At 39.9% G+C, this 14409-nt stretch overlaps 1 protein-coding gene across 19 annotated transcripts in view; it reads right to left on the bottom strand.

Moving 5' to 3' along the window:
* PATJ (PATJ crumbs cell polarity complex component) overlaps positions 1–14409 on the bottom strand; it is a 424482-nt gene that overhangs the window by 219100 nt on the left and 190973 nt on the right. The gene's annotated exons all lie outside the window — the stretch shown is intronic.

Genomic DNA, 14409 nt, shown 5'->3' on the forward strand with positions numbered 1-14409 from the left:
CTGAGTTTTCAGAATAAAAAAAATATAAAAAAGCCAAGTTCATCAGTTTTCTCCAATTACAGAGCTAAAATACAAATTCTACTTAGTTTACTTTTTTTTTTTGAGACAGAGTCTTCCTCTGTTGCCCAGGCTGAAGTGCAGAGGCATGATCTTGGCTCACTGCAACCTCCACCTCTCTGGTTCAAGCAATTCTCCTGCCTCAGACACCAAGTAGCTGGGATTACAGGCACGTGCCACGGTGCCCAGCTGATTTTTGTATTTTTAGTAGAGACGAGATTTCACCATGTTGGCCAGGCTGGTCTTGAACTCTTCACCTCAGGTGATCTGCCCGCCTCAGCTTCCCAAAGTGCTAGGTTTACAGGCGTGAGCCACTGTGCCCAGCCTATTTTACTTAATTACAAGAAGCCCAAAAAGGGATGATTGTGTAGGAAATGAGAAAAAGAATTTACATAAAACTAAAAAATGAAATCAGCCTTTATTGCAAACACTTGTCCATCCTATTTTGCATCGCCAAACAAACAAACAAACAAACAAAAAAGAGAACAAACACACTAAAATATTTGGTGAAATGAACATACAAATATTGTTAAGCACGGTTTGTTTGAAGTGAACATTCTTAACATTCTTTAAATGCCTGGTAATAATTGCTGTTGATTGTAGTGACACCTATTGGTAAGGTAGAGATCAACTACAGAGTCCACAACGATACAGAAAATAGACAAAATTTTAAACCAAAATAACTACTAGTTGCTCAATAAATCTTTATTACAAGTTTGCTTCATGCTAAAAACTGGCATAGCATACAGAGGAAGGCACTGGAAGGAAATGCCTACACGTGGCCCTGAACACCACATGAGAACCAGATTCTAGTCCTGGTTTCATCGGTCACTAATTTAGTGGTTTGGGGCAAATTAATCACTCTCTGTCTCAGGCTCCTCAACATTAAATTAGACACCAAATGAGCTCTAAGGTTCTCAAATGCCATCATTGCCAAAAAAACCACGTTGTTGTTGATTATTATACTTTGATTCCCTTATTTATTTATTTATTTTTTAGGTGGAGTCTCGCTCTGTCACCCAAGCTGGAGTGCAGTGGCGTGATCTCGGCTCACCACAACCTCCATCTCCTGGGTCCAAGCGATTCTCTTGCCTCAACCTCTCCAGTAGCTGGGATTACAGGCACGTGCCACCACACCCAGCTAATGTTTTGTATTTTTAGTAAAGATAGGTTTTACCATGTTGGTCAGGCTGGTTTCGAACTCTTGACCTCAAGTGATCTGCCTACGTTGGCCTCCCAAAGTGCTGGGATTACAGGCATGAGCCACCATGCCTGGCCCCTTCTTTGCTTTTTTGAGACAGAGTCTCACTCTGTTGCCTCGGCTGGAGTGCAGTAGCGTGATCTTGGCTTACTACAGCCTCTGCCAGGTTCATGTGATTCTCCTGCCTCCGCCTCCTAAGTAGCCAGGATTACAGGCATATGCCCCCATACCCGGCTAATTTTTGTATTTTTAATAAAGACAGGGTTTCACCATGTTGACAAGGCTGGTCTCGAACTCTTGACCTCAAGTTATCCACCTGCCTTGGCCTCCCAAAGTGCTGGGATTACAGGTGTTAGCCACTGCGGCTGGCCTATTCACTTCTTGAAAGTAATTTACAACCTGATCTCTCTTCTTTAATGTAGATCCTTTTATAATAACTTTTAACTATCTCTTACACATGTGATTATTTAATTTAAAATTATATGTAACTTTGAAATATTTTTAACAGTTTTACTGAGTATAATTTGTACACTATAAAATTCACTCACTGTAAATGTACAATTCAATGATTTTTAGTAAATTTATGGAGTTGTGCAACCATCACAACTATTTGGTTTTAGAACCTTGCCACCACCCTCCAAAAATTCCATCAAGCCCAATCACAACCCAGGCCTGCTTTTTCTATACATAAATTTGTTTTTTATGGACAGTTTATGAAAATGGGACCATACAGAACGTAATGTTTTACAGCAGGCTTCCTTTAATTAGCATGATGAGAATGTAGCAGCATTGAAATCCTTTTTTATTGCTGAATAGTATTCCACTGTATGGATATACACTATGTATATCCTGTCACCGGTTGATGAACATTCGGCTTGTTTCCAGTTTTTGGCTATTATGAATAATGCTGCTATGAACTTCTATGGAGTAGTGTTTGTGTGGACATATGTTTTCATTTCTTTTGGGTATATACCTAGAAGTGAAATTGCTGGGTTGTATAGTAAGCCTATATGCAGCCTTTTAAAGAAACTGCTGGTTGGGCATGGTGGCTCACACCTGTAATCCTAGCACTTTGGAAGGCTGAGGTGGGCAGATCGCCTGATGTCAGGAGTTCGACCAGCCTGGCCAACATAGTGAAACCCTGTCTCTACTAAAAATACACAAATTAGCTGGGTGTGGTGGTGGGTGCCTGTAATCCCAGCTATTCAGGAGGCTGAGGCAGGAGAATTGCTTAAACCCGGGAGGCAGAGGTTGCTGTGAGCCGAGATCGCGAAACTGCACTCCAGCCTGGACGACAGAGTGAGACTCCCTCTCAAAAAAGTGAAAAAGAGAAAGAAAAAGAAACTGCCAAACTGCTCTCCAAAATGGCTGGACCATTTCACATTCCCACCAGCAGCGTATGAGGGCTCCAACTGTACTGTCTATCATTTTGCATTAAAATCATTCTAGTGAATGTGTAGTGATTTTAGTTTGCATTTTCCTAATTTTTCCTAATAACTAATGATATTGAGCATCTTTTTATTAGCAATTCAGATGTATTTGTTGAAATATCAAGTTTTTGCCTATTTTCAAAAATTGAGTTAGTTGCTTTCTTATTATGAGCTGTAAGAAGAAATGCTTTTTTTCTTTCAAATAAGCATATTTTGTTATATAAAATTCAAGTAAATTAAATAAAGTTGAAAGCACACATTTTTTTCTCAAACCTCCCCTCTCCAAGTAGTTTTATACATTCTTCTGTACTTTTTTCAATTAAAAAAAAAAATACTAGGAATCCTACAAAGTTCAGCGTTGACATTAGAATTTGGTTAAAAACTGCTATTTGGCTTTGACCTCCAGAAGGCCAAGTGGAAAGATACATCATTCATGGCACCACTGAAGCAGTGCGAGATCGATAATCTGGTGACAGCACGAGTTAAGAATGAAAACAAAACCGTATTTATTAATGGCAATAATTCAAACAAGACTGACATTTGGATTTACTGTTACTACTTAGGGTAGCATTCTTGAAGTAACTTGGAAGTGAAAAATCTCTTTCAGTGACATATGTGGTTGCTATGCTGAGATTCTATCAATTAATTGAAGTAGAATGTTTATTACTACCAGAGTAAAATATTAAAATAATTAAAGAGAGGGGCTGTACTTTTTTATATTAAAATTTATTACAAAGTTAAGTAGGAAAATATGTTGACAGTTGATATGACTATTAAGAGAATTAACTTTTATTTATTTAATTAAATTAATTAATCCATTTATTTGTTGAGACAGAGTCTCACTCTGTTGCCTAGGCTGGAGTGCAGTGGCATGATCTCTGCTCACTGCAACTTCCAACTCCCCAGCTCAAGCGATTCTCGGGCTTCAGCCTATCGAGTAGCTGGGACTACAGGTGTGTACCACCACACCTGGCTAATTTTTGTACTTTTTGCAGAGACGGGGTTTCACCATGTTGGCCAGGCTGGTCTCGAACTCCTGATCTCAAGAGATCCACCTGCCTCAGCCTCCTAAAGTGCTGGGATTACAGGCATGAGCCATCGTGCCCGGCCGAAAATTACCTTTATAAACAACATTATACTCTTCGTGAGTCAACAACTGTTCATAAAACGTAAATGCTACAAGGCAGAATAATAGAGATTAAGTTATGCCATAAGTTTGTTGGGAGTGTTTGGCAAACTAGCACTCACATTAAACAAAGTAAACTTTAAAAGCTATATTTTTAGTTTTTATATCCCATCTGAACCATTAACTTTTCTCAAACAATTTTCCTGTGTATTCTTCCTACGTAGAGAGAAATGAAGTTAAAGTAAAATGTCAAACTTACAGCATCAAAATTCCATAGGAAATGTGCCAATTCATATTACACACAGTTGCTTCTATGGTATATCCACCTTTGATCCAGGGAAAATAAAGAGTAGGAAGAGAAAAAGTATTAGAGAAAAGTGAAGTACTACAAAATGCCTTTCTCTCCTAGTGATCTCCGTTGAAAGTGAAAATGTAATACTGTGAAGATGCAAAGGTGAGCAGAAAGAATCCAGCAGTAAACAGTGTTAATAAAGTACTGGTCCTATTCAATCAGGCTAAGCTTAAAAAAACTGACTTCCAAAATTTAAATAAATTAAATAACAATTTTAGATAAAAGGTTAACATACTCTTATACTAGAATTTCTTTTTCTTTTTTCTTTTTTTTGAGATGGAGTCTTGCTCTGTTGCCAGGCTGGAGTACAGTGGCGCGATCTCGGCTCACTGCAACCTCCACCTCCCAGGTTCAAGTGATCCTCCAGCCTCAGCCTCCCGAGTAGCTGGGACTACAGGCACATGCCACTGTGCCCAGCTGATTTTTTGTATTTTTAGTAGAGACGGAGTTTCACCATGTTAACCAGGATGGTCTCAATCTCCTGACCTTGTGATCCGCCCGTCTCAGCCTCCCAAAGTGCTGGGATTACAGGTGTGAACCACTGCGCCTGGCTAGAATTTCATTTTCTAATGGCAATACGTGGCACACATTGAAGAATTATTTATATTACTACTGATAATAATAAAAAGTAGTAGCTAGCATTTCTGCTAGCATTTCTGGAGCACTTCCTATGTGCCACTTCTTATATAAACACGTGTCTTCTAATCTCTCATAATACTGTGAAAAGGGTATTATTATTATTATTATCCCAATTTTACAAATGAGGAAACTAATGGAAATAGATGCAACTTGCTCCAGCTCAAATGCCTACAAAAATTTAGAGGTTAAATGGCTTAGTCAAAGCAAATGATGTATTAAATACATAAATATATATTACTACAATTGCTATTAGTAAAAAATGCTGAAGTAAACATCTTTGTAGAAATATATATCTACATACACATATATTTACACACACAATGAATCTCTTAGGATATGAAGTTGAATTATTATGTCAAAGAATAAGCACATACATGCCGGGCACAATGGCTCACGCCTGTAATCCCAGCACTTTGGGAGGCCGAGGCGGGTGGATCACCTGAGGTCAGGAGTTCGAGACCAGCCTGGCCAACATAGTGGAACCACGTCTCTACTAAAAATATAAAAATTAGTCAGGCGGGTCTCTGTAATCCCAGCTACTCGGGAGGCTGAGGCAGAGAATTGCTTGAACTGGGAGGTGGAGGTTGCAGTGAGCCGAGATCACCCCATTGCACTCCAGCATGGGCGACGAGAGCCAGACTCCATCTCAAAAGAAAAAAAAAAAAAAAGCACATAGAAACTTTTTATACATGCTGCCAAAGGGGTGTCCAAAAAGAGGTAAAGTGATTCCTATTCCTACCAACAGTATATAACAACTCCTGTTTTTCTACAACCACTCTAACAATGATGATTCATATTGTTAAAATATTAAGTACTCTGATAGGCCAAAAAAACCCTGATTTTTATAGTTACACATTATTAGTGAGGCTGAACACAGATATTTTGTGCTTGTTACCCAAATGTAACTTATTTTGTTAAATACTGCCTGATCTTTGCTTGTTTTTCTATTGTCCTCTGACTGTATATATATGTGTGTGTGTGTGTATGTGTGTCTTTCTTCTGACTCTGTGTGTGTATGTGAACACAAAGTTTTTAATTTTTATGTAAGAAAACACATGATTATTTTTCATTATTGTTTTGGTAATTATTTGAAAAGCTTTTCCCTGTACCAAGGTTATATTTTAAAAATACCTTATCTAGACTTTTTATAGTATTTCTATGGTTTCAGTTTTTAGAATAACATTTTTTTTTTTTTTTTTTTTTTGAGATGGAGTCTCGCTCTGTCACCCAGGCTGGAGTACAGTGGAATGATCTCAGTTCACTACAACCTTCACCTCCCAGGTTCAAGCAATTCTCCTGCCTTAGCCTCCCAAGCAGCTGGGATTACAGGTGTCTGCCACCATGCCTGGCTAATTTTTTTTGTATATTTAGTAGAGATGGTGTTTCACCAAGAATTACATGATTCTTTTGAAAACAATTTGTAATTTTCTTGAGAAGATCTCTACATTTTATCCCCAAATGAGTACACAGTCCATCATTTATTGAATAATCTATCTCATTTCTACTATTCAGAAAAAATTTTTATGCTCTAAATTCTAAATAAACACCTGGGACTATTTCTACACCCATTTTTTAATGCAAATATTGAACTGATTTTATTACTGCAGTTAAAAAATTATTTGCTTATTTATTTATTTATAACAGAGATGAGTATTCACTATGTTGTCCAGGCTGGTCTTGGACTCCTGGGGACAAGTGATCCTCCTGCCTCGGCCTCCCAAAGTGCTAGAATTACAAGTGTGAGCCACCGCACACGGCCTATTACTGTTAGTTTTTTTGTTTTTTATTTCAACTTTTATTTTAGATACAGGGGGTATATGTGCAGATTGGTTACGTGAAAATTTTGTGTGACGCTGAGGTTTGGCATGTAGATGCCTGACACCCAGGTAGTAAGCATAGTACCAGATAGATAGTTTTGTTTTGTTTTTTTTTTTAAACACCCCACCACTGTCTACTACACTAACTTTAAACAATGTTTATAATCAGGAATGCTATTATAATACTAGCACTCTGGACAAAATAATTCTTCCTTGTCAGGGACTATACCTTGACACTCCTACCAATCAATGACAGTAGAATCCCCCATCCACTTAGACCAGGGGCCACTTGGCAAGGTGCGGAAATGGTTTTGGTTGTTATAACTGCAGTGAATGGGAGGGTACTACCAGCATCTCGTGGGAAAAGGCCTGGGATGCTGTTAAACATCCCACAATGAAAAGGACTGCCTCACAACCAAGAATTACTCACTTGGCAATGATTCAAGAAAGCAACAGTACCAAAATGGAGAAAGCATTCACATTCATGTCTGAATGCTCCAGACTGAGTTTGAAAAGCACCAGCTTAGAAGACATTCAGATACAAAAAAAGGCAAGTCCCTAGGCCGGGCGCGGTGGCTCACGCCTATAATCCCAGCACTTTGGGAGGCAGAGGCAGGCGGATTATCTGAGGTTGGGAGTTTGAGACCAGCCTGACCAACATAGAGAAACCCTGTCTCTACTAAAAATACAAAATTAGCCAGGTGTGGCGGCACATGCCTGTAATCTCAGCTACTCGGGAGGCTGAGGCAGGAGAATTGCTTGAACTCAGGAGGCGGAGGCTGTGGTGAGCCGAGATCGTGCCATTGCACTCCAGCCTGGGCAACAAGAGCGACACTCCGTCTCAAAAAAACAAAAAAGGCAAGTCCCTTATCATTATCTTTCTTTTCCAAAATTGCCTAGTATTTTATTTCAAAGTCAATTTTCAATCAAGTGCTTGTATTTTTTTTTAAAGCCTATTCCACCTAGCAAGCAGATGGATTTAAATTACCTTAAATTTACAGAGGAATTTAGAAATAACTGAAATCTGTAATACACTTAGTTTTCCAATCAGGAAAATAGTATGGCACTCTACTTTTTTCCCAAAATCTTTAATAAAGTTTCATAGTTTTCTATAAGAAAGAAACTATACTGTAGTCCCAGCTACTCAGGAGCCTGAGGCGGGAGGATTGCTTGAGCTCAGGAGGTCAAGGTGGCGGTGAACCGAGATCATGCCACTGCACTCTAGCCTGGGTGACAGAATGAAATTCTGTCTCAAAACGAAAAAAGAAAGAAACTATAGGGATTGTTAACCAGTGGTCCTTGAATTCTTAAATGGGCTTCAAGACTCCCACAAAGCTGAAAAAATGATACATAAAAGGTTGTGTGTATGTGTGTGTGTGTGTGTGTGTGTGTGCACCCATGCACATGGATGACAGTGTTTCTGTGTATTTGCATAGATTTTTCTGGGGAGTGGGTTTGTAGCTTTCACTGCAGTGCCACTGAATAAATGACTCAAAGCTATGAATCACTGCCATGACTTTTATGTTCCGAATTGCATTGTTCCTGGATATTTCCTATTTTTTGCAGTTATTGCTATTAGGAAATTTATATCACATTTCCTAAGTAGATAATACTGACAAGAAGATTTTAAAAGATGTATCATTTGGCCAGGCACGGGGTCTTATGCTACCTGTAATCCCATCACTTTGAAAGGAGGCCGAGTTGGGCAGATCACTTGAGCTCAGGAGTTTGAGACCAGCCTGGTCAACATGGTGAAACCCCATCTCTACTAAAAATACAAAAATTAGCTGTGTGTGATGACGTGTGCTTGTAATCCCGGGTGGTTGAGGCACCAGAATCACTTGAACCTGCAGGCAGAGGTTACAGTGAGCTGAGATCGCGCCACTGCACTCCAGCCTGGGCAACAGAGTGAGACCTTGTCTCAAAAAAAATACAAGTACAATTCATATATAGCCTTACTTATTATAGCCAAAATACTTTTTAGGTTTTGAATTTTTGAGACTGACAATTATATGACCATCTGTAAATAATAATTTAATTTGTTCTCTTCCTTCTGGCTTTTTTTGTTTTGTGGTGGAAGAGGAGAGGAGGTGAGCTCATTGCTAGATTCTTGAGGACAATGGTGCTAGCAAGTATTCTGTTGCCTTCCAAACTTGAATATAGAATTTTTTTGCAAGAAGAGAAGAGGTTTGGGATAGGTTTCCTACTCCACTCCATGGGAACACATGATAATTACTTTTTAAAAAATTAAAATATGTATATATATTTTATATGTGAAATGAATTTTAAATAAATACAAAGTGGAGTGACTGCTAATGAGTAGGGATTTGGGGGGAAGTGTGATGAAAATGTCCTAAATGTTCTAAAATTAATGACGGTTGAACAATTCTGAATATACTGATAGCCACTGAATTATGCATTTTAAGAAGGTGAATTATATGGTATGTGAATTATATCTCAATAAAGTTGTTTTTTTTTAAGGTTATCCCCTCTAAGCTTAAAAATATTGTGACTCTGAGTAACAGAATTGATAACAAGCCACATTTCACAAGGACTTAGCTAGCATCCTATTCTTAAAATAATTTAAATAAAACGGTAAGAATTAAAGTAAAACATGAAGATGCAAGGAATTGGTAATCTAAGTTTTTATTTGCATGGGGCAGTACACAGGTTAATTTTCTTTCAGACAGGGTGTCACTCTGTTGCCCAGGCTGGAGTATAGTGGCACAATCATGGCTCACTGTAGCCTTGACCTCCCAGGTTCAACTGATCCTCCTGCCCCAGCCTCTTGAGTAGCTAGGATCACAGGCGTGCACCAACATAACCAGTTAATTCTTTTATTTTTTGTAGACAGGGTCTTATTATGTTGGCCAGGCCAGTCTGGAACTCCTGGGTTCAAGCAACCTACCAGCCTTGGCTTCACAAAGTGCTAGGATTACAGGAATGAGCCACCATGCCCGGCCACACAGGTTAATTTTATAATTATGCTTCATAATCCAAATATACTCTTCATACCAAACATTTCATTATGATATATGATGACCAGGTCTTTTCTGGGAAAAACAAAATTAAGGTAGAATAACAAAACACCTAAGAGAGCATGCTTTTCTGAAATTAAAGTATAAAGGAAGGCTTTAGGATTCCTATAGTGTGGGGTTCCATTCATATCTTTGCTAGATCCTTAAAAGCCAGTGGCAGCAAACAAGTCAATTATACTGACTTTCTAGGACCTTATTTGCGTAGACAGAGACATATCTATAGTGTGGTTCTCATTGTTTCTTTATGACTACTCTCTTATATGTTACAAAAAGACATTCCAAAATCTTCTGCTCCCCATAGTTTAAAAATGTCACTGAAAGAATGAAAGCTTGCAGGTTAGAAAGACCTGGCTGTTGTAAAAGCATTTAACCTCTGGGATCAAAGTATTCAAAGCAGGGCTTTCTGGGGATAGACACTTCTCTCTCAGGAGACTGAAGCGTTTAGATAAGGTGGGAAATGGCATGTGGGGAAAGAGAAGTCAAGCTGTTCTGCACAGAATGCTCTGAAAGTAGGTGGATGGTGCAGTTCGGCAGAAAGAGTATCTCCGAAGCACCACGAGCAAACCTGCATTTTCATCACATCCCGACTGTTGACTGCCCGAGGTATATACCCTCTGCCATTAATTTGGCCAAATACTGGGTTTGTATAACATCCCAGGCCAAAACAGAGAGGGTCATTAGCCTCATGGAACTTAGAAGGTTAAGCGGGGAAGACAGATATTAATCTAGTAAGTACACTAACATGATATTTTGTTAATTGCTATAAAAGAAAAATGCAGGAACCTATATTGAACTAAGGAGTCAGGCAAGGTTTTCCAAAGGAGGTGACACAAAGCTGAAATCAGCAGAAGGTATAATACCTTCTTCAAAGGCTCTTCTGTATGTCCAATGAGAATGCATTCAAAAAGTTGGGGAGAATGTACGGCACATAGTTGGGTACTCAAGGGACTCTGATTATTATCATGTAATTATTAAAACTGGTGATAAAAATGTAAAGGGCTGGGCGCGGTGGCTCACGCCTGTAATCCCAGCACTCTGGGAGGCTAAGGCAGGCAGATCACCTGAGGTCAGGAGTTTGAGACCAGCCTGGCCAACATGATGAAACCCCAACTCTACTAAAAATACAAAATTAGCCGGGCGTGGTGGCGCATGCCTATAATCCCAGCTACTCGGGAGGCTGAGGCAGGACAATCACTTGAACCCAGGAGGCGGAGGTTGCAGTGAGCCGAGATCTGGCCATTGCACTCCAGGTTGGGCAACAAGAGCGAAACTCCATCTCAACAACAACAACAACAAAATACAAAAATTAGCCAGGCGCAGTGGCATGCGCCTGTAATCCCACCTACTCGGGAGGCTGAGGCAGGAGAATTGCTTGAACCCGGGAGGCAGAGGTTGCAGTAAGCTGAGATCAGGCCACTGCATTCCAGCCTGGGCGATAGAGCAAGACTCCATCTCCAAAAAAAAAAAAAAAAAAAAAAAAAAGTAAAGAAACAACTACAAATGCGAAAGAGACTGGGAATGAAGATTCATGTATGTTTGTTGATCAACTGTCAGGAAGACACATAACAAACAGAAGAGAAGTTTCATTCTAGGGTTGGCGGATGGAAGTGCTGGTAATAATGGCTTTAGACAAAACTGGGACTAGAAGGTAAAAGGTCAGCCTCGGAGAAGACATAACATTTTATTTTGGTTAGAAAATTGAAAGTGCTAGTGGAAAAAAGACATGGCATCTTCCCAAGAGCCAACTGAAAATTTGGGTCACAAGAGCAAAGAAGGATTAAAGTTAGAAACCAAGACTTTCAAGTCACCACATAACAGTCAACTGAGTGATCTCTTTATGCTCTCAGTGATCTTGAATTCTTTTTATCCTTTTGAGATGTAGTCTTACTCTGTTGCCCAGGTGGAGTGCAGTGGCATGATATCGGCTCACTGCAACCTCTGCCTCTTGGGTTCAAGTGATCAAGCGATTCTTCTGCCTCAGCCTCCCAAATAGCTGGGATTACAGAAGCCCGCCACTATGCCCAATTAATTTTTTGTATTTTTAGTAGAAATGGGGTTTCATCATGTTGGCCAGGCTGGTCTTGCAATCCTGACCTTGTGATTCACCCACTTCAGCCTCCCAAAGTGCTGGGATTACAGGCATGAGCCACCGCCTGGCCAATCTTGAATTCTTGACAAAACAATCTGATTTTAATTCCAGGTATGAAAGGCCATTTCCTCAAAGTAAGTCAAAAGTTCCTGCACCATCAATACATACCTTTGACAAATCCTGCAACCTTTGATAATGGTAGTTTTGCCAAGAGCTAGGCACTGATGGAGTACATTGTTTCTTAATTTTTTTCATAATTCTCACTTAATGGTTATAAGACTTCTTATGATAATTAGACACCAGAATGTCATAAAATACATTCAACCATGCAAGGTAAGTGATCTAAAATATAAATGCTCATTACATACCACACTCTGTATATTGGTTGTAACATTTAAGTTTCATAATAATCTGAATGATAATTACTATGCTTATTATTTTGGGGGGCGGGGGAGGGGATAGGGCCTCCCTCTGTTGCCCAGGCTGGAGTGCAGTGGCGCAATCTCGGCTCACTGCAACCTCTGCTTCCAGGTTCAAGCGATTCTTGTGCCTCAGCCTCCTGACTAGTTGGGACTACAGGTGTGCAACACCACACCCAGCTAATTTTTGTACTTTTAGTAGAGATGGGGTTTCACCATGTTGGCCAGCCTGCTCTTGAACTTCTGACCTCAAGTGATCTGCCCACCTCGGCCTCCCAAAGTGGTGGGATTACAGGGGTGAGCACCTGCGCCCTGCATACTACAGTTATTTTATCAAGTGTCCTTTTTCTCTTCTTCTTCATCAATTTGTTGTTAAATTCAATGGTTATTTTCATGTCTCCAGCCTCTTCAACTTCTTAGCAGCATTCCACCCTTGACCACTGAAGGTCAGTGACAGCCTTCTTGAAACACCGTTCTCTCATAAACAACATAATCCCCTAATCTCCTGGAAGTGTTCTTATGCTAAAGTGTTCCTTGCTGGCTCATGGGGCAGGTGCTGGGTTTGCTTCTTGTTGCTGTCTACACAGTATTCCTAAGTAAGCTTATGGGCTCCCATGACTTTAAAGACCATTTCGATCAGTGGTTTTGGTTTTCAGATTGTAGTCTCTGGATCAGAAGTGTGATACCAGCATCACCTGGAAACTAATTCTAAATGCAAATGATCAGGTCCAGGCTTAAGGAATCAGAAATGGCCTGGGCTGTGTGTGTGTGTTGGGGGGGCGGGGGGCGCGCAGGGAATGACCACGACTATCAATTACTGTTTTCATAAGCTTGCTGGAATCTTCTGAGGCACACTGAAGTTTGAAAGCCTTGGATCTAAATTAGTGTTTTTCATAATGCAGGTTGTGACTTGTTTGTTAGTCATAAAATATACTGAGTTGCAACCAATGTTTAAAAACATGAAATAGGATAAAATAAAAAAGAATAAAATTCACACATTATAAAGGTAAGTAATATTTCATAAAACTTTTGTTTCAATTATACATGCATGTTCCTGTGTGTGTTCCTCTATACTGGTTAAGTAAAGTGTATTTTACTGTGGGTCACAGTCTCAGGCTCAAAAAAGCCCTCATCTATATGATGACTATATGAGCCAGATCTTTGCAGTGTGGTTCCTTCTTCATTTAGGTTTCATTTTGGAGACAGAGTCTCACTCTGTCATTCGGCCTGGAATGCAGTGGCATGATTTCGGCTCACTGAAGCTTCTACCTCGCAGGCTCAAGCGATCCTCTCACCTCAGCCTTCCAAGTGGGTGGGACTACAGATGCTCACCACCACACCCAGTTAATTTCTTGTAACTTTTGTAGAGATAGGTTTTGCCATATTGCCCAGGCTGGTCTTGAACTCAAGTGATCCCCCTGCCTTAGCCTCCCAAAGTGCTGGGATCACAGGCGTGAGCCACGGTACCCAGCCTATTTGGGCCTTTCTTAACCATTCCACTTAATAACGTCTTCTCCAATGCACTTATTCTCATGCTACCATGTTTTGTTTTTATTTTTTATTTTTGTTTTAAAATTTATTTTTAACATAATTTTTAAATTTTATTATTTTATTTCATTCAGAGACCTTATCACTATTTAAACTATCTGATTGTTTATAATCTTTCTCCCTACCAGAATCTAAGCTAATGAGAGCAATGGCCATGTTCCCTTCCATATTCTCAACACCTATACCAGTGTCTCCCCACGCATAACATCCAACTCAATAAACACTTCTTATCTGAATAAACTTTATAATTAAGTAACTAGTAAAGCCAGCTCTTAACATGCTTTAGACTAGTGTGTGATGGCTCACGCCTATAATCCCAGCACTTTGGGAAGGATAGTATGAGCCCAGGAGTCTGAGACCAGCTGGGCAAAATAGCAAGATTCCATCTCTACAAAAAAATTAAAAAATTAGGCTGAGCGTGGTAGCTCACGCCCATAATCCCAGCACTTTGGGAGGTCAAAGTGGGTGGATCACATGAGGTCAGGAGTTTGAGACCACCCTGACCAACATGGAGAAGAAGCCCTGTCTCCAATAAAAATACAAAATTAGTGGTGGCACATTCCTATAATCCTAGCTACTCGGGAGGCTGAGGCAGGAGAATCGCTTGAACCTGGGAGGCTGAGGATGCAGTGAGCCGAGATGGTGCTGCCGCACTCCAGCCTGGGCAACAAGAGTGAAACTCTGTCTCCAAAA

This window comes from Macaca mulatta, chromosome 1 (genome assembly GCF_049350105.2).
Source record: "Macaca mulatta isolate MMU2019108-1 chromosome 1, T2T-MMU8v2.0, whole genome shotgun sequence".
Classification (NCBI taxonomy): Eukaryota; Metazoa; Chordata; class Mammalia; order Primates; family Cercopithecidae; genus Macaca; species Macaca mulatta.